Source organism: Sorex fumeus, unplaced genomic scaffold (assembly GCF_029834395.1).
Source record: "Sorex fumeus unplaced genomic scaffold, SorFum_2.1 ptg000058l, whole genome shotgun sequence".
Lineage (NCBI taxonomy): Eukaryota > Metazoa > Chordata > Mammalia > Eulipotyphla > Soricidae > Sorex > Sorex fumeus.
In genome coordinates this window covers 14,830,391-14,852,621 of record NW_026606115.1, presented here as the reverse complement: position 1 = coordinate 14,852,621, position 22,231 = coordinate 14,830,391, and the positions used below count along the sequence as shown (strand labels likewise).

At 41.3% G+C, this 22,231-nt stretch overlaps 1 protein-coding gene and 1 pseudogene across 5 annotated transcripts in view; one reads left to right on the top strand and one right to left on the bottom strand.

Annotated features, from left to right (window-relative positions):
- Nucleotides 1-22,231, top strand: part of TMEM164 (transmembrane protein 164) — a 544,838-nt gene that overhangs the window by 133,376 nt on the left and 389,231 nt on the right. The window lies entirely within an intron of this gene.
- LOC130034329 (uncharacterized) lies at nt 7,394-7,600 on the bottom strand (annotated as a pseudogene).

The following is a 22,231-nucleotide window of genomic DNA, read 5'->3' as shown; positions in this document are numbered from 1 at the left end:
TGATGAAATGAAAAGAAACTTTCTCAAAGAAGAAATCTGAATGGCAAAAAGGCACATGAGAAAATGCTCTACATCATTTATCATTAGGGAGATGCTTATCAAAACAACAATGAGATATCATCTCACATCACAGACACTGGCCCACATCCACAAGAACAAAAGCAACCAGTGCTGGCACGGATGTGGCGAGAAAGGGACCCTCCTTCACTGCTGGTGGGAATGCCAACTGGTTCAGCCCTTTTGGAAAACAGTAGGGACGATTCTTCAAACGTCAGAAACTGAGCTCCCATTTGAACCAGCAATACCATTCCTGGGAATATATCCCAGAGAGACAAAAAAGTATAGTCGAAGTGACATCTGCATTTGTTTGTTCATTGCAGCACTCTTTACAATAGCCAGCATCTGGAAAAAACCTGAGTGCCCGAGAACAGATGACTGGCTAAAGAAACTTTGGTACATTTATACAATGGAGTACTACGTAGCTGTTAGAAGAGATGAAATATGAAATTCATATACAAGTGGTAGTACATGGAAAGCATCATGCTAAGCAAAATGAGTCAGAAAGAGAGGGACAGACATAGAAAGAGTCCATTCATCTGGGGAACATAAAATAACAAAATAGGAGACTAACACCCAAGGATAGCCGAGATAAGTACCAGGAGGTTCACTCCATGGCTTGGAGACCAGCCGCACATGTTAGTAGAAAATGCAGCTCAGATAGAGAAGGGAGCAGTAAATAAAGGGTGTTGGGGCTATCCTGCCAGGATAAGAGATGCATGCTGAAAGTGAACTATAGACTGAATTTGATTGCTACTCAATGCCTCTTTTGCAAACCACAGCACCCAAAAGGAGAGAGAGAACAAAAGGGAATGCCCTGCTACAGAGTCAGGGTGGGATGGGGTGGGGGAATGGTGGTTGGAGGGATACTGGGGTCAGTGGTGGTGGAATATTGGCACTGGTGGAGGGATGGGTACTCTGTCATTGTATAACTGAAACCCAGGCACAAAAATTTGTAAGTCTACAACTGTACCTCATGGTATTTCACTAATCAAAATTTTTAACAAAATAATGGGGTTTGATAGAGATATGATTCCCATATTATAACTTTATCATTTTAAAGCTTACAATTCTGTGGCTTTTAGTATATTCAGATTTATACTCATCATAATTTAAATTTAGACTTCTTTTTATTGTCTCTTAAAGATCATCTGTGCCAAATATCATTTCCTCCCTATTATTTTCCCTCTAACACCTGGCAACCACTAATATATTTTGGTCACTGGATTTGCCTATTCTGGATATTTCATAATTATATAATATGTTGTCTTTTCTGACTCATTTCCTTCGCTTACCATACAGTTTTTAGTTCATCTGTATTTGATCAGAACATGTATCAATACTTCAACATTTTGGGGGGTGATGAATACTCCCAAAGTCCTCAAGAGGTACTCAAGGGGCTACTCTGTCTCGTTGCTCAGAAGTGACACTTGATAGTGCTCAGGGGAGCATATGTGATACTGGGAATTGAACCGGAAATAACTACATGCAAGGCTTACCCTTTGTCTTTTCTCTCTGACCCTTTATACATTTTATGAGTAAATAATGTTCTATTTACTTATTGGCTATTTATGTGTTTTGGGGGAAAACATTTTCAAAACCTTTCCAATCTTTTAATGTTTCCACTTGTCTTTTTCTTGTTTAGTTGTAATAGATCCAGTGTTCTCTAGAATCTGGCCCCTTATCAGATATCTGATTCGAGATATTCCTACCCTGCCTCCTCCCTGAGTTTGTTTTGTATACATTTTATTTGCTGGAGCCCTTTAAAATACAGAACCTTTGAACTTTTAACTAATCTCTCTATTTTTTCTTGTTTACTGGTCATTTTGATTCCAAGTGGAAGAGACCATTGCCCAATCCAGATCACAAAGTTTTATGACGCTTTTCTTCTAAGAGTTTATGGTATTGGTTCTTGCATTTTCATTTCTGATTTATTTGAAATTAATTTGTAAGAAAGGGGGGTCAAAGGATTTCTTTGGCATATGGATAGCCAGTTGTCCTAGCATCATTTGTTGAAAATCTGTATTTTATCATAATATGTATCAGTACTTAAACAATCTGGGCTGGAGCGATAGCACAGCGGGTAGGGCGTTCGCCTTACAAGCAGCCAACATGGCCGACCCGAGTTCGATTCCTCCGCCCCTCTCGGAGAGCCCGGCAAGCTACCGAGAGTATTCGATATGCCAGACACAGTAACAACAAAGTCTCCAATGGAGACGTTACTGGGCCCGCTCGAGCAAATCGACGATCAACGGGAGGGCCTTTACCTTTACCTTTACCTTTACTTAAACAATCTGGGGAGTGTTGGACCACACCCAGTGGTACTTGCTGGTAGTCACTGGAAGCAAGTAACAGCAGTACCTTTTTGAAATGTCTTGGTACTCTTGTCAAAATCTATCAAAAATAAGTGTACGAATTCATTTCTGGACTGACAATTGTTTTTCATTGATATACATGTCTATTCTTATGCCAGTGCTATATTGTCTTGATTGTTGTAGCTATACAGAAAGTTTTGAAACTGGTATATATTCAATGAGTAATGTTTCCTTTTCAGCAATATTAAGAATTCCAATGCATGAGCCCTCTCTGTTTAGGAATTATTTACTTCTTTTCAGGGATGTTTTATAGCTTTTGGTGGATAGTTTTACATTTATTAATTTTATTCCTGTGTACTTTATTCATTTTGATGGTATTACAATTCAAATTGTTTCTTCACTTCATTTTCAGATTCCTCTTTGCTTCTCTGTAGAAATGTAGTTTATTGTTCTGTATTAATCTTGCAGCCTTTAAAAATCATTTATTACTGCTCATGTTGGGGCTAAAGTGATAGCACAGTGGTAGGGCATTTGCCTTGTGCACAGCCGGCCCGGCCGAGCTGGGTTCGATTACTCTGCCACTCTCGGAGAGCCCGGCAAGCTACTGAGAGTATCTTGACCACACAGCAAAACCTGGCAAGCTACCCGTGATGTATTCAATATGACAAACACAGTAACAACAAGTGTCACTATGGAGATGTTACTGGGCCCACTCGAGCAAATTGATGAACAACGGGAGGACTGTGACTGTGACTGCTCATGTTGTGTTTGTGTTGTTTTAAAAAGATTTTCTAAGGGCAAAATCATGTCATCTACCAGTGGAGATAGTTTTATTCCCTCCTTTCAAATATGGAATTTGAGATTTTATTTCTTTTTCTTGAACAGTTGTACCAGATAGAACTTCCAGTGCAGTTTTGAAAAGAAGTGGCATAAGTAGACATCCTTTTATTCATCTTAGAAAAAGCATGCAGTCTTTTATTATTGTGATCATAGCTGTGGATTTTTAACTGATGCCCTAATCAAATTAGAGAGGTTACCCTGGTACTCTTTAATAAATATTTTGTAACGAGGGTAGTAAGATACCGTTTACTAAGTCATGATTCAGTTTGGTATTGCTTCCAGTGAGAAAAACGTCACTTTCCAAAGGGTTTGTGATACTTCACAGGTTCAGAGTCATCTACATTCAAATTAAAATAGCAACTCTTAAGCCTTGTTAAAAGAGCAGTCCAAACAAATAGATTTCCTATTAAAATACAGTGATCCTGCATTGCACAATGCTTCTGAGAAATTGAGAGAAATCAAATTATCCTTCAGGACTGGCATACATGGGAGCTCAGTAAATGTTTATTGGATAGTTGGTCTACTTAGGGTAAGTTATGAGTTAGTTTATAATGCTATAATATAACCATGTACTGGGTGATTTAAACAACAGAAATTGATTTCTCACAGTCTGGGGGAGGCTGGATGTTTGAGATGAGGTTGGATGCCTGGTTGGGTGCTGGTGAGGCTTGTAGGTGTCTGCCTTCCCACTCTATACTTACATGGTGGGAACAGAGCTTCAAGCTTCAGGGTCTCCTTTTGGTAGGACAGTAATCTCATGATGAGGTTCCCACCTTCATGGTCCTCATTCAAACCTAGTAAAATCTCAAGGCTCTATCTCCAAATACCATCTTTTTTTTTTTTTGCTTTTTGAGTCACACTCGGTGATGCACAGGAGTTACTCCTGGCTCTGCACTCAGTAGTTACCCCTGGCAGTGCTCATGGAACCATATGAGATGCTGGGAATCGAACCCAGGTTGGCCGCGTACAAGGCAAACCCCCTACCCGCTGTGCTCTCTCTCCAGCCCCTCCAAATACCATCTTAATGTGAAAGAGGGTATGTTTTGGTATAGTAAATATAAGTAGATAAGAAATATTTTTCTGAAACCAGTAATGCAAATAGTATAGCAATTGCTATTCTTGTAGCTACTAATGTTTTTATTTCAGTTAAAAAAATTAGGCACCATTGTTTACAAATGCATCAGCAATAGACTTTCAGGTATAGAGTATTTCAGTACCCCAAACTCCCAGGGTGAGCTTCCCTCCACCAGTATCCCATACCCCAACCTGCCATACCCCAACCATACCCCAACCTGCCTTCTTAACAGCACAGTTTTAAGTTTGGGTATTATAATTTGTCTCTCATACTTACAGTATTGTTAGCTCTGTGGTTTAGATATTTATATATACTACACATCTACCCTGTGAGCCCTACCCCCTGCTCCTGTTACCTCATATGTGCTTACTCTTTCTCTCTTGATTTCTTTCCTTCCCTGGCCTTTTCATTTCTATAGTTCAAGAGTAATCATTTATATTTTGGTTTTAATTATAGTTTAATTAGTTTATCTCCCAATTGTATTGTATATTGCTTTTTCTCGTGGTGAGTATATGATTTAGAAACAAATTACAAAGATACAGATAGATTCATAATAAAAAAATATCCGTTAAATATCTCCCAAAACACCGACTTAGGATCTGGGTGGATAGTACAATGGCTAAGGGAATTGTGTTGCATGTAATTGAACTATCTGATTCTATCCCTGGTACCATGTACCATCTCCCAGTACCACCAGAAGTGTCCCTAGAGCATAGAGCCAATGGTTAGTTCTGAGCACTACTAGATATAGCCTGCAAACCCAAATCCAAATGAAAACAAACCAGAACAAGGTAGGATTGCAAATCTATTGCAAATAACATTTTTAGTCTTGAGCCTGAATAGTTCCTTTGATCTTGGAAAAATAGCCAAGGCAAACATCCTGAGAGTTCTTGATTCATGATATACTCATATGAGACAGGCTCAAGCTGCATTGAGAAACATTGTATGAAACAGATGGTCTCTGACCATGTGAAACAGAACCCACAGTAGGCATAGCTCTCAAAAGTACTTCATTGTAAAACCATCCACATTTTGTTTGGATAAGATTACTCAAATGTTAATAGAGGAAGTCTAGAATGTGTACCAGTTTCAGTAAGTCTTTGGACTGAGTGCCTGATGACAAGAGGTAACAGTACAGGCTTGGTAATCAACAGTAAAGTTAGCTGGCTTCATGTTTTGCTGACCAATTTAAGGAATTCTTGGCAACTGAGATAAAGACATGGATGATAGAGGTGTTAGATTTTCTTGTTTCCTTAAGCGCAAAAGGAAGATTATGTTGGTCAATTAGTTGAGGTATTCCAAAGCGCCTTCAATACTTCTTTCCCCACCACCTGAGGAATGAAAGGATACTCCATCAATGTAAAGTTTAAGTACTTGAGTGCAAAAAAAATTCCCACTCTGACTAGAACTTTAGACCTCTATGGATCCCTAGAGATTACTGTACAGATATACCCCCAGATGATCTATTTTTAAAAAAATTTCATTAAAGCATCATGATTTATAAAGTTATTCATAGTTGAGTTTTAGACATACAATATTGCAGCACTGATCCCACTACCAGTGTCAACTCCCCTCCACCAATGTTCTAGGTTCCCTCCCATATCCAGATGCTGCCCCAGCCACCCCTCTCAATAGGCACCTTTCTAAGGTTGTCAAAGTTTTGGTCTCTTGATTTCAGTGTTGACACTAGTTTGGATATTTGACTATATTATTATACCACTTTCTATCCTATTTCCCTGACCTGCCCCAGTGATTTGTGGCAACCTTGTATAGATTAAGTCTATTGGCGTCCTTTTACTATTTTTACTAATAAAGTGTTTTTAGTTTAGATATATAAATTGGAGGGAAGAGTGATAGATAATAGAGTTGGAAGGGAATTTGCTTTGCATGTGGCTGACTTAGCTTTGAGCCTTGGCATCCCATAGGGTCCCCTAAGCACTGCCAGGAGTAGATTCTGAATGCAAAAACAACAACAAAAGATATATACATTGAGCTTACGTTGCATGCAACTGCTCCAGTTCAATTTCTAGCACTGCATATGATACCTTGAACATAGCTAGGAGTGATCTCAGACACAGGAATAAGCTCTGAGCAGTGCTCAGTGTAACCCGACCCCCTTCCCTCACTACCACAAACTTTGACGTTATAGTAAACATAATATGGTTATAAAAAACTGTACTTAAAACTTTTCTTAAAAATATTCCAAAGTAGCTATGACCCACTTTCAAAAATTATGAGTTTGTTGCCGGCAATTTTTTTAAAACTCAGTACACCTCACCCCCAAGTTGTCCCTCTCCTCAACATAAACACTTATTCCTGAATGACTTTGAAGGAAATCTAGTGTTTCAACTGTGTTTTATTGCCCTGTTTACAATAGATAACTCCAATCAGCAGAGGACAGGTTTCTGATTCAACCCATCTTGCTCCTATGACATCAGTAGCCCTTCACATCCACTTCCAGATTGTGAAGTGTGGCCCATCATAATAATTTCTGATACTCCCATAAGATGATGCATGTAAAGAGCTTACCATTGTGACTGACACTAGTGGTGGTATCAGTGCTGCAATGCTGTATGTCTAAAACTCAACTATGAATAACTTTGTAAATCATGGTGCTTTAATGTAGCACTGCACTGTCCTCCCATTTTTCATCAATTTGCTCAAGCAGGCACCAGTAACGTCTCCATTCTGAGACTTGTTTGTTACTGTTTTTGGCATATCGAATACACCACAGGGAGCTTGCCAGGTTTTGCTGTGCAGGAGGGATACTCTCGGTAGCTTGCCAGGCTCTCCAAGAAGGACAGAGGAATTGAACCCAGGTAAGCTACATTCAAAGCAAATGCCCTACCCGCTGTGCTATCGCTCCAGCCCCCCCCCCCCCCGCAAAAAAAGCAATGAAAAAATGGATTATCTGAGGGCATATTTGTACATTAATCTCCAAGAATCCATAGAGGTCTGGATCAGAGTAGGTGCTTAATGAAGAGTAGCTAATGTTATTTTTTGTATTAATATGCAGTCTTTGAGATTGTATGGAGGTACTTCAAGGGCTTTGGGAAGGGGTTCTCCCCATCATTGCCCAAAGGGCCCAGGGACCTCTCCCAGGCGATTGGGGTAGAAACAACCTGGCAGTGCTTAGGGGACCACACAGTACTGGGAATTGAAGCCAGAGCTTCCACATGCTGGGCTTGTACTTCAGCACTTTCAGCTATTCCTTCCATTCCTTAAGAATGGGTTTATTATTATTATTATTATTATTAAACTGATAAGAATAGATACTACACTTGATCTTAGCCAAAAGGCCGATGACGATGATGATGATGATAATGATGATGATGATGATGATGATCAGTGAATCACCATGAGGTACAGTTACAGACTTGCAAACTTTCATGCTTGCATTTCAGTCGTACAGTGATTGAGTACCCATCCCTCCACCAGTGCCCATTTTCCACCACCAATGGTGGAAAATCGCAGCATCCCTCCCACCACCCCCACTGCATCCCCTCCACCCCACCCCGCCTCTGTGGCAGGGCATTCCCTTTTGCTCTCTCTCCCTTTGTGTGTTGTGGTTTGCAAAAGAGGCATTGAGTGGCAATCATGTTCAATCTATAGTCTACTTTCAGCCCACATCTCCCATCCCGAGTGAGCCCTCCTAGCACCCTTTACTTGGTCCCTTCTCTATCTGAGCTGCCTTTTCCCCCAGCATGTGAGACCGGCTTCTAAGCTGTGAAGTGATCCTCCTGGTACTTATTTCTACTAACTTAAGAATGGTTTTAACTTAGAGTTAAGAGGTCTATTTAGAACCCAGTTAAAGGAACTTGGGCACGGAGGTGAGGGGTGTGGGGGAGACGGAACTTTCAAAGTGGCTGAGAGTAGTGGTTTCAGTAGGGCAAGTGGAACAAGGAATAAGAAAGTTCTTGTAATGTCCCACCCCCGCATATAGTGTGTTTACTCTCTGATTCCTCCTGATTGTGCTCAAAGCAGGTGCATGTTGAATAGCTCTCATCCTCTTCTGGAAGAGAGGGAGCTAGCTGGGATGAGATCTTCCAGGGCTGTAACTCGTCCTAAGCAGGAAGGGCCACTGCAATAGAGGGTGATGGGCAGGTCCTCAGAGCATTTGGTCAAGAAATGAAGCTTGTGGTACCCTGGATGGTCATAGACCTAATGCCGTCTATGGTCAAACCAGAGCAACACTTGCTGGGGGCTCAGGGCAATATTAACCTGTGTGTTATCTTTAAGACTATCCAACCCTTGGGCTGGAGAGATAGTACAGTGGGTAGATACATGAATGCAGTCAACACAGGTTTGATCCCCAGAACCCCATTAAACTCCCCTGATCCCTACCAGGAGTGATCCCTGAGCACAGCCTGATGTAGCCTCCAGACAAACAAACAAAAATAAAAAGGATCATTCCCCTTCCTTTTGGGATGCCCTTGGTCTCAGCTGCCTGTTTCATGCCTCAGCTGAAAACTCTTTTTTTTAATAAAAATGAAACCCAAAGGAGGAATGATAAGGTATCTGATTTTAACCCAAAGTGAGAGAACACCAGATGTTTCATTCTGTCTGAAGGTTCGAGAGAGGAAAAGCAATTAGCAGCTGCTACTGATTTAGCAACAGACACCTGCTAAATGAAAATCTGTAAAAACCAGCCAGGCTTGGCACCAGAATTGCATACGCTGGTTCTCAAGCATTCTGGGAATTGTAAATTATGTTGGCCCTAAATAGGCAGAGAATGGGGTGGGGGCTGGTGCTTAACATGCCCATGTGAACCAAAAGTGTATGTTTTCTAAGATACTAGCCATTTAGAAATGGCAATTTGGTAGGATGCATGGAGGGGGAATAAGAAAACAAATCTTGCAGAAACTATCTGCCTCCACCCTGCTTCTGACCTGACTTTCACACTGCCTTCTGTGGACCATCCCATGGCAGAAGGTGGGATCCTGCTTCCGTTTTCCTGGGGCACCAGAGCACACCTTGTCCTTGCGTGGGGTGGTGGGCAGCTGGGTAATGAGTGTAAGTGAGTCTTTTCAAGTGGAGCCCATCGATTTGGGGCTCACAGCAGCTCCCAACCTGTGACAGTTCCAGATGTTGGCTCTAAAAGCCATCTAGCCATCTGTTGAGCATGTGCTTTGCATTGGCTGGAAAAGAGGATTCACAATGGCTTTCTGCTTTCCAGAATTCTTTTCTAAGAAAACACAAACTACTGTTTCCCCTTCCATTTTTGGAAGCCCCTGCAGAAACACAAACAAGGGAAACTTCAGAATTCATGCAGAGGGCTTTTAGCGGGTGTGAGTGATGGGGAGAGGGAGGCAAAGAGGGATTCTGTATGGAGTCAAGGGTCAAGATATGGGGCAGGAGAAACAGTTGGTAGGTGAAGTCACTTATCTTGCATGTGGCTAACCCATGTTTGATCTATGGCACTGCCTGAATTATCCCTAAGTACAGGATCCAGGGGCAAGCCCAGAGTATAGCTTGGTGAGGCCCAGAAAAAAATGGTGGAGGGATGGGCACTTGATCATTGTATAATTGAAACCCAGGCACAAAATTTGTAAGTTTACAACTGTACCTCATGGTGTTTCACTAATAAAAATTTTTTTAAAAAGACTTGCTTGATATGTTAAAAAGCTGACTTGGAGGTACTGTAGAAAGAATTGGGCAATTCCCACTTGTGGCTCATATTTACTACCCATATGTGCTGTTTCTTAGTATCTATCCAATCAAGGCCAGAGGTGAGCTGCTACCCTGGACAAAGGGGCAAGCCCCTTTCTGTATTCAGATTAGAGCAAGGGATTATTATCTGTTACAGGAAAGTAGGGACCAGGGGTATATCTTGGCAGATGAATGGCCAGTGATATCTTTGTTTATTTGGTTTGGGGGCCACGCCCAGCAGTGCTCTGAATTCACTTCTTGAAGTTCTCTGGGGATCCTATCTAGAGCCAGGGGTTGAATCTGGGTCCAATGCAGGCAAGACAAGTGCTTTATCTGCTCTATTCTCTCTGTCCCCAGCTACCTCTGTCTTGACAAAATACTGCCTGGAACTTTAGCCTGGCAATACGCTTACTGTGATTAAATATGAAAGTCATGGGCCCAGGAGAAACTTAGTGGCAGAGTGCCTGCCTTGCAGGCATGAGACCACAAGCACAGTCCTTGACACCACCTCATGTGCCAAGTGCAATTCTGGTGGTATTGTGTTTAGAATTCCCAGTGCCAGCAAGATATATGATCTTTGCTTCATTGCAACCGAGTAAATGTACACAGCAGTCAGGCATGCAGACATCACAACTAAGCATCATTGTAACTACAATTACAATGATGGCAGGAAGGAAAAGAAAGGGCTGAGGGTGGAGACTAAACACCAATTTCCAAAGATGGAATCAAGAGAAAATTCTCTTTTTCTGTACCTGAGTAGGCCTTTAGGTGAGAATAGGCATTTCGTAGAAATGAAATATTTAATACTTGTCTCTTTTTACCTGATTTAGCAAAATGTTTATAAGGCTCAACCATATTATAGCAATAACACTGCATTCCCTTTTATTGACTAACAGTATTCAGTTGTATGAAAACCCATGTACATTTATTTGTCAGTAGATGAAATTTGGTTGCTACTACATTTTGCTTATTGTTGGATAATTTTATTCCTTTGTTTCATTTAATATTGCCTTAGTTATGTGAGTAAGCAATGAAACATATTAATTCAAATTATCAATGGAATAGTTTATTTTAGTTATCATTTAAAGATATATTAAATGTATTCTATAATGAAGGATAATGTTCTGAAATTCTAACATTTTATTTTTTCTTGGATTGTGACTTATTTTAAACATGTTTAAGTTTTTTTTTAAAATTTATTTATTTTTTATGGTTCATTTCTTTATTTTTAATTTTTTAATGAAACACCATGAGATACAGTTACAGACTTACACACAGCCGTGATTGTTTCAGTCATACAATGGTTGAATACCCATCCCTCGACCAGTGACCATTCTTCACCATCAGTGTTCCCAGTATCCCTCCCACCACAGCCCGTCCCTCCTCCCCCCCCTCCCCGCCTTTGTGGCAGGCATATTCTCTTTTGCTCTTTCTCTCTCCTTTTGGGTGTTGTGGTTTGCAATACAGGTATTAAATGGCCATCATGTTCCGTCTATGTTCTATTTTCAGAGTGCATCTCCCATCCCAAGTGAGCCCTCCAAGTATCCTTTGCTTGGTGGTCCCTTCTCTATCTCAACTGCCTTTTCCCCCAGCATGTGAGGCTGGCTTCCAAGCTGTGGAGGAATCCTCCTGGCCCTTATCTCTACTATCCTTGGATATTAGTCACCCGTTTATGTTACTTTATATTCCACAAATGAGTGCAGTCACTCTTTCTGGTTCATTTCACTTATCATGTTTAAGTTGTTATTTTACCTTGCATTGTTTCTTTTCCTTGGGATTTTTGGGGGGGAGTTTCAGATGAATATTTTGAATCATGGCCTCTTGTGGTGAGGGTATTTTTTTTTGTAATTGCCAGGCACTTGAGGGCTACCTCTATGGTATAGTGCTACATAACATTCTCAGCCAACTGCCTGATGGTCCACGTAGTGTAAATTTAGGCTGGAAACCCATTTGAGGATAGGTTAGTATTGATAACTAAATTACTCTTCTGCTGCTCCCATTCATTAATAGGCTGAGACTAGAATTTGTTTAGCATTATAGAGACAGGGTAATTTGTATTTTTAGAATACTTCCGCTCTGAAGTGTAGTTTTTTGTGTCCTAGCTTTATGATGGTAATCATCTATGAGACTCTTTGGGGAATCTTGATTTTGGTCTCCATTCCTCAAATTAAGTTATAGCTGTATACCAGTCTAGTTTAATACTAAGTTCTATGATGAATCAGAACTCCCCTGTAACACATTCTATAGATAATAATGTATTTATATTAGTGATCATGGACCATTAAGACCTTGATTAAAACCATCTCTTGATTTCTGAGCCTTACTAACCCTAGGAATCAGCATTTGGATGAGGTAGGTCGAACTGAATCCAAGAAAGGGACTCTTTATATACTTTTCATAATAATTGGGAAAGCGTAGTTGCTCAATATTTATTTGGGGATTTTTTGGAGGGAAGGGGTGGTTAGTCCACATGCAGCTGAGCTCAGGACTTACTCCTGCCTCTGTGCTCAGGGTTCTCTCCTGGCAGTGCTTAAATTGGTGTTGGCTACAAGGTAAGTACCTAAACCCCTGTACTAGCTCGCTGGCTCAATATTTATTTGTTGATTGAATATCTGCATGGATATCTAGGGGAAGATGGAGCTAGTTTCCAGTGTTGCTCACTGCTTATGGTAATATGTAGGTCACATCGCAGGAATTTAGGAGAGATAATATTTCAGTAGCAAAAGATTTGAGTCATTTGTAAATCAAAATTGTAAATCCTCATGGATTTGAGTCATTTATAAATCAAGCTTTAAAATCAAGTACTATCTCTCTCAATATTTTAAAGGGCTTGGCACCCTTGTAGGTTATTTAGGCCTTGGGTTGCACACCTGGACTCTGTAGTAACACTGCTTAGGTTATATGGTGGCTCTGTAAGTAACTTTGGGTCAGTTATCTCTATGGCTTCTTAATTTCCTTATCTGTAAGATGGAAATTATATAGCCTCTTTCAGAGTTATAAAGATTAGTTAATATATATCACCTGCTTCAGACAGTACCTAGCAGAGAAGTGCTGTATACCAACAGTTAGGCATTGTGATTGTTTTATTATTATCTTTATTGCTGTTTCAACACTAGTGATATTATACTTATCAGCAAACTTTCCCAGAATCTATCTGTTATTTCTAGGAAAGACCATTCTTGAGTTCCATGCTTTCTATTAAGACTTAATGGGAGCCTGGCCTGCTGTCATTCTCCAGGTACAGATTAAACCTACATCCAGGTTGCCTTTAGAGACCTATATGGCTTCTAGAGAGATGGATTAAATACAAGATGCTGGATTCCATTCTGGTGGGTCCCAAGAAGTTTCTCTCAAAATCTGTGATGAAGATAAACGTTCTTCACCATGTCTGTGTGTTGGCTTAGCTAGGATCTACTGTGACTCTTAAGTTTATTATTACCTAGACTTCACAGAGAATTAGGGTACTCGTAGCTTGGGAAGGGAGAAAGAAAGAGTTAAAAGGAAAAAAGTCAGAAAAATCTACTTATGACAGGAACCATTATGTCAGGGACCATTTCCAGTTTCCTCTAAGAGACACATAATGTATGTCTTCCCTTGCCATCAGGTTCATGAAACTGACCCCTGTTGCATTGGGGGGGGGGGGTAGGCCTTGCTCAGGAGACTTGTTAGATGAGAGTAACAGAGATACTACCTTACAAATATCTGTCTGGCTCATTGGCTGCCTTCAGGTAGAAACCTCCAAGGCACAAAGAATGAACTCCACTCTCAGATGGTGAGGTGGAGATGGGCACGCAATGCTCAGTGCTCTTGAGCTGTTTTGACTTTCCTGAGAGCCAAATGTCATATGCTTTTGTCTCTTTCTTAGTTCTGGTGCTGGTATAAGGTTGGCCTTATACGGAGTCACCTGATGTGCAAGTTCCTTGAAAACACTGCTCTATAGACCAGGGTCTGCTGGGGCTGTTGAGGGACTGGCAGTTTGGCACCTTTCTCATTGTACCTCCCGTTCTCCACGTCTTAGACTTTTGGGTGGAATATCAGTCAAGAAGACTGATGTTGTAGAACTGTCAGAGCTATGAAAGGCCTTCATGGAGTAAACAAGCCCTAGATCAGTCATTCATGCATGTGCATGCACAGACACACACACACACAGACACACGCTTTTTGGCTTTTGACTTGACTACTTCCCTAGTTCCTTTATAAGGTTTTTGAACAATCTCTGACATTACCCTGTTCCCTGAAGTCTGGAAAGATCTGCACAAATATTTACTTTTGCTCCTTGAATAATAAGTCATGTGTGCAGGACTGAGCTTCAGAGTCCCGAAGTACCTTTTTGTCATACTCAAAACTGCTCTCCTTTTCTCCACATGAAATCATGTCTTGGCTCAGTGGGATGCAGGAAGCAGTGTAGCTTTGTGACTTTGGAGCCCCTGGGTCCAGTTTGGCCAGAGCCTATCTCACGGTCACTCCAAAGGGTAGGGCCTTGAGCTTTCATATTTAGGATTTGGATTTCAAAGCTATTTACGTTTCATCATAGACCCAGTTTCTTCCCCTTTGAGGAAATGACCTGCAGTCTAAAACAGACATCCGTAGTCTAGAGCCAAGTTCCCTGGGTTCACATCCTGGTGTAGCCCTTTAGCAAGCCTTAAGTCTGTGACCAAGTTATTTTGTTGAGCCCCACCATTTTTTCCCCTTTAAACAGACCTTGAATGTATACAACTGTGGTGATCACATTTGTAATCTTCACTTCATACCAGACTTCACCACTGGTCTGTGTGGCCTGTTTTAATTTTATTCCTGAGCACATTATTTTTTTTGCGATAATATAAACAGCTAGGAATTCAACCCAAGGAGTTGTCACATAGACAGTCACTTATGAAGGGTATTATTTTGTATGCAATGTTCTGGGATTAGCTTGTCTTATTCAAAATTTTATTGCTAAGATTCAGCCCTCCTATGGACTATAACAATAGTTCTACTTTCATGGTGGTACAACATTTTATCATATAAATATACCATCATACATTTTCTCATTCTCCTTGAGATGGCATTAGTCATTTCCTGTGTTTTGCTTTTAAGAAAAACCTCTTTGGGTCTCAATTTTTTTCATCCAAAATTGGAGACCAACAAAAATAGGAGCTGCTGATTGCAAAATCTGTTTTGAAGATGAAAGATGTTATTATTTGCAAAATGCTTAGAATCAAGTCTGGCTTGTTGCATGTGCTTGGTCAGTATATGACTCTGGCTACCATAATAAGCACCACAGATGAAATGGCACAAACAAAGATAATGTTTTCATCTAGTTTTGGCGGCAACAAATCTGAGATGGGTAGAATTGATTTCTTTGAAGGGTCTTATTCTTTCCCTTGAAATGGCTGTCTTCTTCCAGTATCTGCATATCGTCTCTTATTCTCTGTTTCTTGGATATTCATTTGGAAGCCATGAGATGGGATTAATAATCAGGAGTCTAGGTCCAATTTTCTAGTAGTGAGGGCCATTATTTGATTTGGAGCTGCTTCCATATTTAGAGATGAGGGCATATAAAAAGAATCAGCAAAAAAAAAAGGTGTCAGAGAATAGGAGTTACTGGGATAGAGGAAGAGAAGGAAGTCCTGTCCTAGAAGTTCAGTGTGGAAAGTATTTGAAGGATGAGGGAGTATATCTAATGTTATGGAATGTCTAAGTGAAAGCTGAAAGTGACCAATGGTAGCCCAGCTACTTATACAAGATTGTTAACTTGAAGGTAATAATTGTGCTCACAGCCTTCAGGGTTTGGGAATAAGTCTAGGCTATCAAAAAAGAAACTACTTAAAATTAATAACGATGATGCCAGATGAGCTCAATTTCATTCTTGTTGTGCATAGTCATTGATGACCTCACTAATAGCAGTTTAGAGAGAGTGATGGAATGTGAAAATTTGGGTGGAGTGTATGGATGAATGTTTCAGAGACATGGAAATGAGGGAGACCTTTGGAGTTTTGCTATTAAAGGAAGTGGAGATGTGGAGATGCTAGGTGGAGGAGGAAGTGGGGTCAGCAATATCTGAGTTGGGGTCAGAGCAATTGTATAGTGAGTAGTACTCTTACCTCTTACCTTGCACAAATCAACCTGGGTTCGAACCCTGGAATTTCATATGATCTTCTGAACCCTGCAAGGAGTGATTCCTGAGCACAGAGCAGGAATAAACCTTGAGCACCACCTAGTGTGCACTCCCCTGCCCCACAATAATATCTGTTTTAAGCCAGGAGAGACAGCTCAAGTGGGTGATTTCTGGTACTCCCTTTTTGTTTAGCACTGCTGATAGCACCTAAAGCAGTGCCAGACCTGATCATCTCCAAGAGTGGTAACATTCACTTCCACCCCACCACACACACACACCCAGGTACTGCTGGATGTGGTTCACATTTTTTAAAGGGCTTTTGTTTCTTTAGATAAGTGTTTCCCAGAACAGTTGATACCATCCCCTGGGGCTACTAGAATCTCACTGTAGCCTTTCCTGAAATTGGCATGGGGGCGGGGGGAAGTAGGTTCTCAAAAATGTATGTTTTAGATGAAAGATTGCATGATTGCATAGCTTCTTTCTTTAACTTGTTTCCTGTAAGACAAGAAAGGGTTTGTTGTTTCCAGGAGCTATTTAGTGTACCCTTCAGGGTCTATGTATATTATCTTATCTTATGCAGGAAGTGATAGTTTGACTTCTTTTCCAATTTTGGTCACTTTGATTTCTTTTTCTTGCCTGATTGCTGTTTCTAGGACTTGTAATACTGTATTGAATAAAAGTAGAGACAGTGGACATCCTTGCCTTGTGCCTCATCTCAGCAGGAATGCTTTCAGTTTTTTTCCCTGTTGAAAATGATACTGGCTATGGGTTTGTTATAATGGCTGTTACTATCATGAGGATGGTGCCTTTTATCACTATTTTGCTGAGAGTTTTTATTGTGAGTGGATCTTAGATTTCGTTGAAAGCTTTCTCTGTATTGAGTGGTATAGTCATTTTATCTTTCTTTTTATTGAAATGGTGCATTACATGAATTGGTTTGTTAAGTTGAACTATCCTTACCTCCTTTAAATCAGACATGGTGTATGATCTTTTCGATGTCTTATTGGATTTGAATTGCTAAGACTTGTTGAGGATTTTTGCTTCAATGTGCCAGGTATGGAGGCAGGTGAAGGAATGGGAGAGACTACTGGGACAGTGTTGGTGGGAAGTTGCCACTGGTTTGAGGGGATGGTGTTAGAGTATTCTCTGCCTGAAACTCTATTTTGGATACTCTAACTTGGCACCTAAATGAAAAAATAAAGTTTGAAAAATAAAGGGTGAATCAAAAGAACCTTTTCTTTTTGACCTGGTACTAATGAGAAATGATATCTTGTGTGTGAAGGTAGGGCAAGCCTGAGCTCCTGCCTCTGAAGCAGCACATGTTTTGAGAAGGAGTGCTGACAAGCAGGAGATGTGGAGGTTGAAGCCTGTGGATGTTTCCTTCTAGTGTCTCCTTTCCCCCAGTGAAAGGGGAAGTCATAGCACTAACTGAGGGGTGAATGAAGGAAGATTTGAGGACAGTTGTGATACAGTTGTCTAGGGATATGGAGAGTGAAAATACTTGGAGATGTTATTGGATAATGGGGCAGCAAGAAGAGGCAAATCAGTTTACAGTGATAAATGTAAAGGAGTAATGAAATAGTTTGCCACAATAGTTTTCTTTCAACTTTATAGTTATATTTGTATATATTTCTATTTTATATGTATATGTAATGTTTAATATTAATATATTTCATATTAGAATATATACTTTTATTTTATTATTTGTATGGATGTAAGGATATGAATACAGAAGTTTGGCTTGGAGGGCCAGAGAGCTAGTACCAAGGGTAAAGCTTAGGAGTTGGAGGACCATATAGGGTCCCAGGGATGAAACTAGGGCTGGCCACATGCAGGCAAACACCTTATCTACTGCACTGTCTTTACAGCTCCTCAGCTCCCATTTTCCTGCTATCTTGTTGCCCCCATTTCTTTTATTTCCTTTCTCCCTCTATTTTCTCATACTTTCCATTTTTCTGTGTCCTTTCTTCTCCCAGATACTCAATGCCTAAGGTAACCTTGCCCAGTTTTACCTGCACTCTGGTTCGTCCACCTCTGTGAAGACAGGGTGTGAAAGCCCTCAGAGGAAGGACACTGCTGGTAGGATCAATCTCTTGGTCATTATTCTTGAGATCTGTCACCCAGGTGCATATTGCAAGCTGGGCCTGGTCACTGTATTTTGGGTCCTGTGGCCCTGGTAAGGCAGAGAGTTTGGGAGTTCCGGGGTCATGAATATGGGCTAGATGGGCAACGTTCCCATGAGCAAGAACAGTTAGAACAGAAACCAGTTCTATAGCTGCTCTGTACATTTCCCCCCCTTCCCTTCATATATCTTCTTCATCTTGAGCATTTTGTTCAGGGTGAAAGGAAGTCGGGTGGTCACAGAACCACCCTGGCTGAGGCTATAAATTCTCAAGCAGACTGCCAGGGTTTGAATCCTGGCTCTGTATCCCAGGAAGTCAAGTGGTCCTGAGTAAGTCCTCTTCTCTGTGCCATGATTTCTTATCTCTAAAATGAAGAGCATTGTAGCAGCTCAATGGTGGTGGTTAGGAGAATTATGAGAATTAGTAGTTAACAACGTGCTTCTGATAATTTGTGGCACATAATAAATGGTGATGTTTTGTTCTCTTTTAAAAGTGTGGGTATCTTATTGACAACCTGATAATGACATCGTAATTTAAAATTTCAGGGCAAGGGTGCAGAAGTGGGCTTGGAAATGGAATGATTTGCCTGAGGTCATAGGGCAAGTTACAGAAAGAAATCGAAAGCTCAGATGTTACAGGTCTCAACGTCCTTGCCAGCTGCCCCAGAGATAAATTGCTTCCGGGCCAAGTGAATGCAGTGGAGTCTTCTACAAAGGCGAGGGAGCAACAAATGACACTGCACTGTGCATCTTAAGGCGGGGAGCAGTGACTGGAGTGTGAGCGGTGGGCATGTTACTGGAATTGGGTAGGGTGGTGGCTGCTTAGCCTGGTTATCTACATTCCTCTCCCTGTCAGGGCATAGGAGTCCAGCTTCCCAGGCCCATTAGCGAGACAGCCAAGTCCTGGAAGTATGTGAAAGTTTGCTGGGATGTCTCAGGCTGTTTTTTTTTGGGGGGGGGGGATGGTGAGTATAATCCAAGACCAAAAGGGCAACACCTGACAGTGCTCAGTGCATACTCCTGACTCAGTGCTCATGAATCACACCTGGAAGGGCTCAGGGGACCATATGAAGTGCCAAAGATCAAACCCAGGTCAGCAATGTGTAAGGCAAGGGCCTTACTTGCTGAACTACCTCCTTGACTTCCTGTCCTATCAGGTCCTTTCTTTGGTACATCTGTTGCTTTATCCATTCAGGGAGGATGGTGTTTGGCCTGTCTACCTTCATGGGGGATGCTTGTAGAATGTGAACACATGAGGAAAGGTACTCACATGTGAGCTAGTAGAGCGATCCCTGACTCCAGTCTGTGAGGGTCAGGTATGAGCTTGTTAGGCCTCCAAAAGACCCTTTATTTTGTTGAGGCTCATGTTCAACTCTGCCAACTGTTTCCAGCGATTCTAGCATATTCTACAGAGACTCTGGGAATCTTATCTCTCCATCTGCAATTTTACATTTATGACTATGAGCATCAGCTATTATAAGATAGATACTATCAGAGCATCAGATGTTGACCAGTGTTGCCACTGGAATTTTTTTCTCTGTATTTATTTTTATTTCCAAATGCCAGTGTCTAGTCCAAGATCCATGGTCACCGCTAGCACTCATTCTGAGAATTCTGCTATGTTTTGGCTCCAGCTCTTGGCACATGGCAGGCTTGAGGTACTAGACCTGGAGGGTCCAGAACTGCCTCTTTTTCATTAGCACTCACCTTCTGGTTCTGAGCGTTCCCTGTAAGAAAGAGGGAGGCAGCAGACTTTTCCCCTAGGTATGCTTGCCTCTCTGGGCCTCCCCTTAAAACCCATGAATGTATGTGTGTGCGCGCGCACGTGTGTGTGTGTGTGTGTGTGTGTGTGTGTGTGTGTGTGTATGTAAGTTCAAGAGGACAGGGCTTTTTGCCATCTGCTGAAGTTCTTTCCCAAAACTTACTTAGCCACTCATTCTCTTCCTGCTGCCTATCTCCATGCTGCTGTGGTCAGAGCTCCTGCCAGGGTGAAACTAGTTACTGCTTTGATAATTCTGATCTTCCATTTTGAAAGAGAGTAAAAAATAATGAGTAAGCAGGCTTGGATGTGAAGGAAGATTGAGGAAGTTCTTTTTGGAAATCCAGATCAGAAATTGGCCTCAGTTGCTTGGTTTTTACCCAAAAGTAAGTATAACTCTGGAATGAGCCCAACTATCCAATAGGTGAAACTCTTTACCAGACCTAGCAGTCGTGTTTTTCTTTTGTTTTGTTTTTCAATCACGAAAAATTAGGAATTAGAAGTCCTATCCTACGTATTCATCTTGTCAACTGAAAAATAATCTTTAAATTGGGTTGCTAAGTATATTCCAGAAACCGGAAGTGCCGGTTGGTTGTATTTCTTCAGATGTATTCTGGAGAATACAGAGTGTTATTTTTTAACTGTTTTTATTAAGACAGTGGGTAGGGCATTTGCCTTGCATACAGCCAATCAGGGCTTGTTCTCTGGCATCCCATATGGTCCCTCAAGCAATGCCAAGAGTGTATTCCTGAGTACAGAGCCAGCAATAAGCCCTGAGCACCTCTGGATGTGGCCCCAAAAAAAACCAGCAAAAAAGACACTGTGATTTACAAAGTTGTTCATAATAGAGTTGTTTCAAGCATGCAGTGTTCCAACATGAAACCTACCCCTAGAGTGCCCTTCCCTACACCAGTGTCCTCAGGTTCTCTTTCACCTTTCCACCACCTGCCCCCTAGCAGTCATATAACAAATTTGTTTCATATTGCTTGCTCCAGAAAAACATAAAAGAATTAAAAATGGAATTAGCAGAAAATAAACAAATAAATCAATATGTAATTATTGGTTGCTCTATGATTTTAATCTATGTAAAAATTTAAATTCTAATCATATAGTGTGCTGCCTATTTTCATTTACATAACTAGGTTTTCCACTCTGGCATCTAAAATATATTTAAATTTTTTAATTGTTTGTTACTGTGGTAATTATCATATGTTCCCTATAATATGTAAAACTTTTTCCCCTATAATATGTAAAACTTTAAAAAAAATTATGTGCTGGGGCTGGAGCGATAGCTCAGCGGGTAGGGCGTTTGCCTTGCATGCAGCCAACATGGCCGACACAGGTTCGATTCCCAGCATCCCATATGGTCCCCCAAACACCGCCAGGAGTGATTCCTGAGTGCATGAGCCAGGAGTAACCCCTGAGCATCGCTGGGTGTGACCCAAAAAGCAAAAAAAAAAATATGTGCTAATATATTTGAGTTTATATGAAATAGTTAAACCTACTAATGTAAAATAAAGGAAGAATGAGTGAATTAAGAAACTTTAAAGGGGAAAAATCTAAGTAGGCCTAAAAAAGTACAAAATGTTTTATCCTATGAAATGGAATACTAGTTTTGCATTATATAATATTCACTGTATCACTGTCATCCTGTTTTTCATCGATTTCCTTGATCAGGCACCAGTAACGTCTCCTTCGTCCTGGCCCTGAGATTTTAGAAAGTGCCACAATCGAGCCTCTTTCAAGGTTACAAGAATGAGACCCATCATTGTTACTGGTTTTTGGCATATTGAATACACTACGGGGAGTGTGCCAGACTCTGCCATGTGCGTAGGATACTTACAGTAGGCTGCCAGGTTCTCCAGAGTAAGAACTAGATAATAAGATGTCACTTGGTCGAGAGTGTGACCGTGTGCTTCCGGGAGCTGGATTTTATAGTGTCTGGGTCTTGGCCGTTTATGGGATTACACGGCTCTGGGGGCAGTTGGTGGGTGTAACGCCTGCATACTGGAAGATGGGGGATCTGGGTGGAGGAGGCCCAGTCACAATCCAAGAAGGTTGGAGATCTAAGCCCCAGGTCCCGCACACTTGGGTTCCTCTGCCGGTTCCTTCATGTGTGAGGCTCGTCCAAACGTGTGGAGAGTGGTCTTAAGCATGGCTGTGGCTGGAACCGGAGGCCTTCAGCTGCCGGGGATCTGTTCGGGGTGGGGAGAGAAACTCAACCTGTCCTCCTCCAAGGGGCCCCAGTGAGGACAGCCAGGCACAGAGGCAGGAGACTCTTTGCTGTTCTCTTCCAGGAGCTGGGTTTTATAGTCTC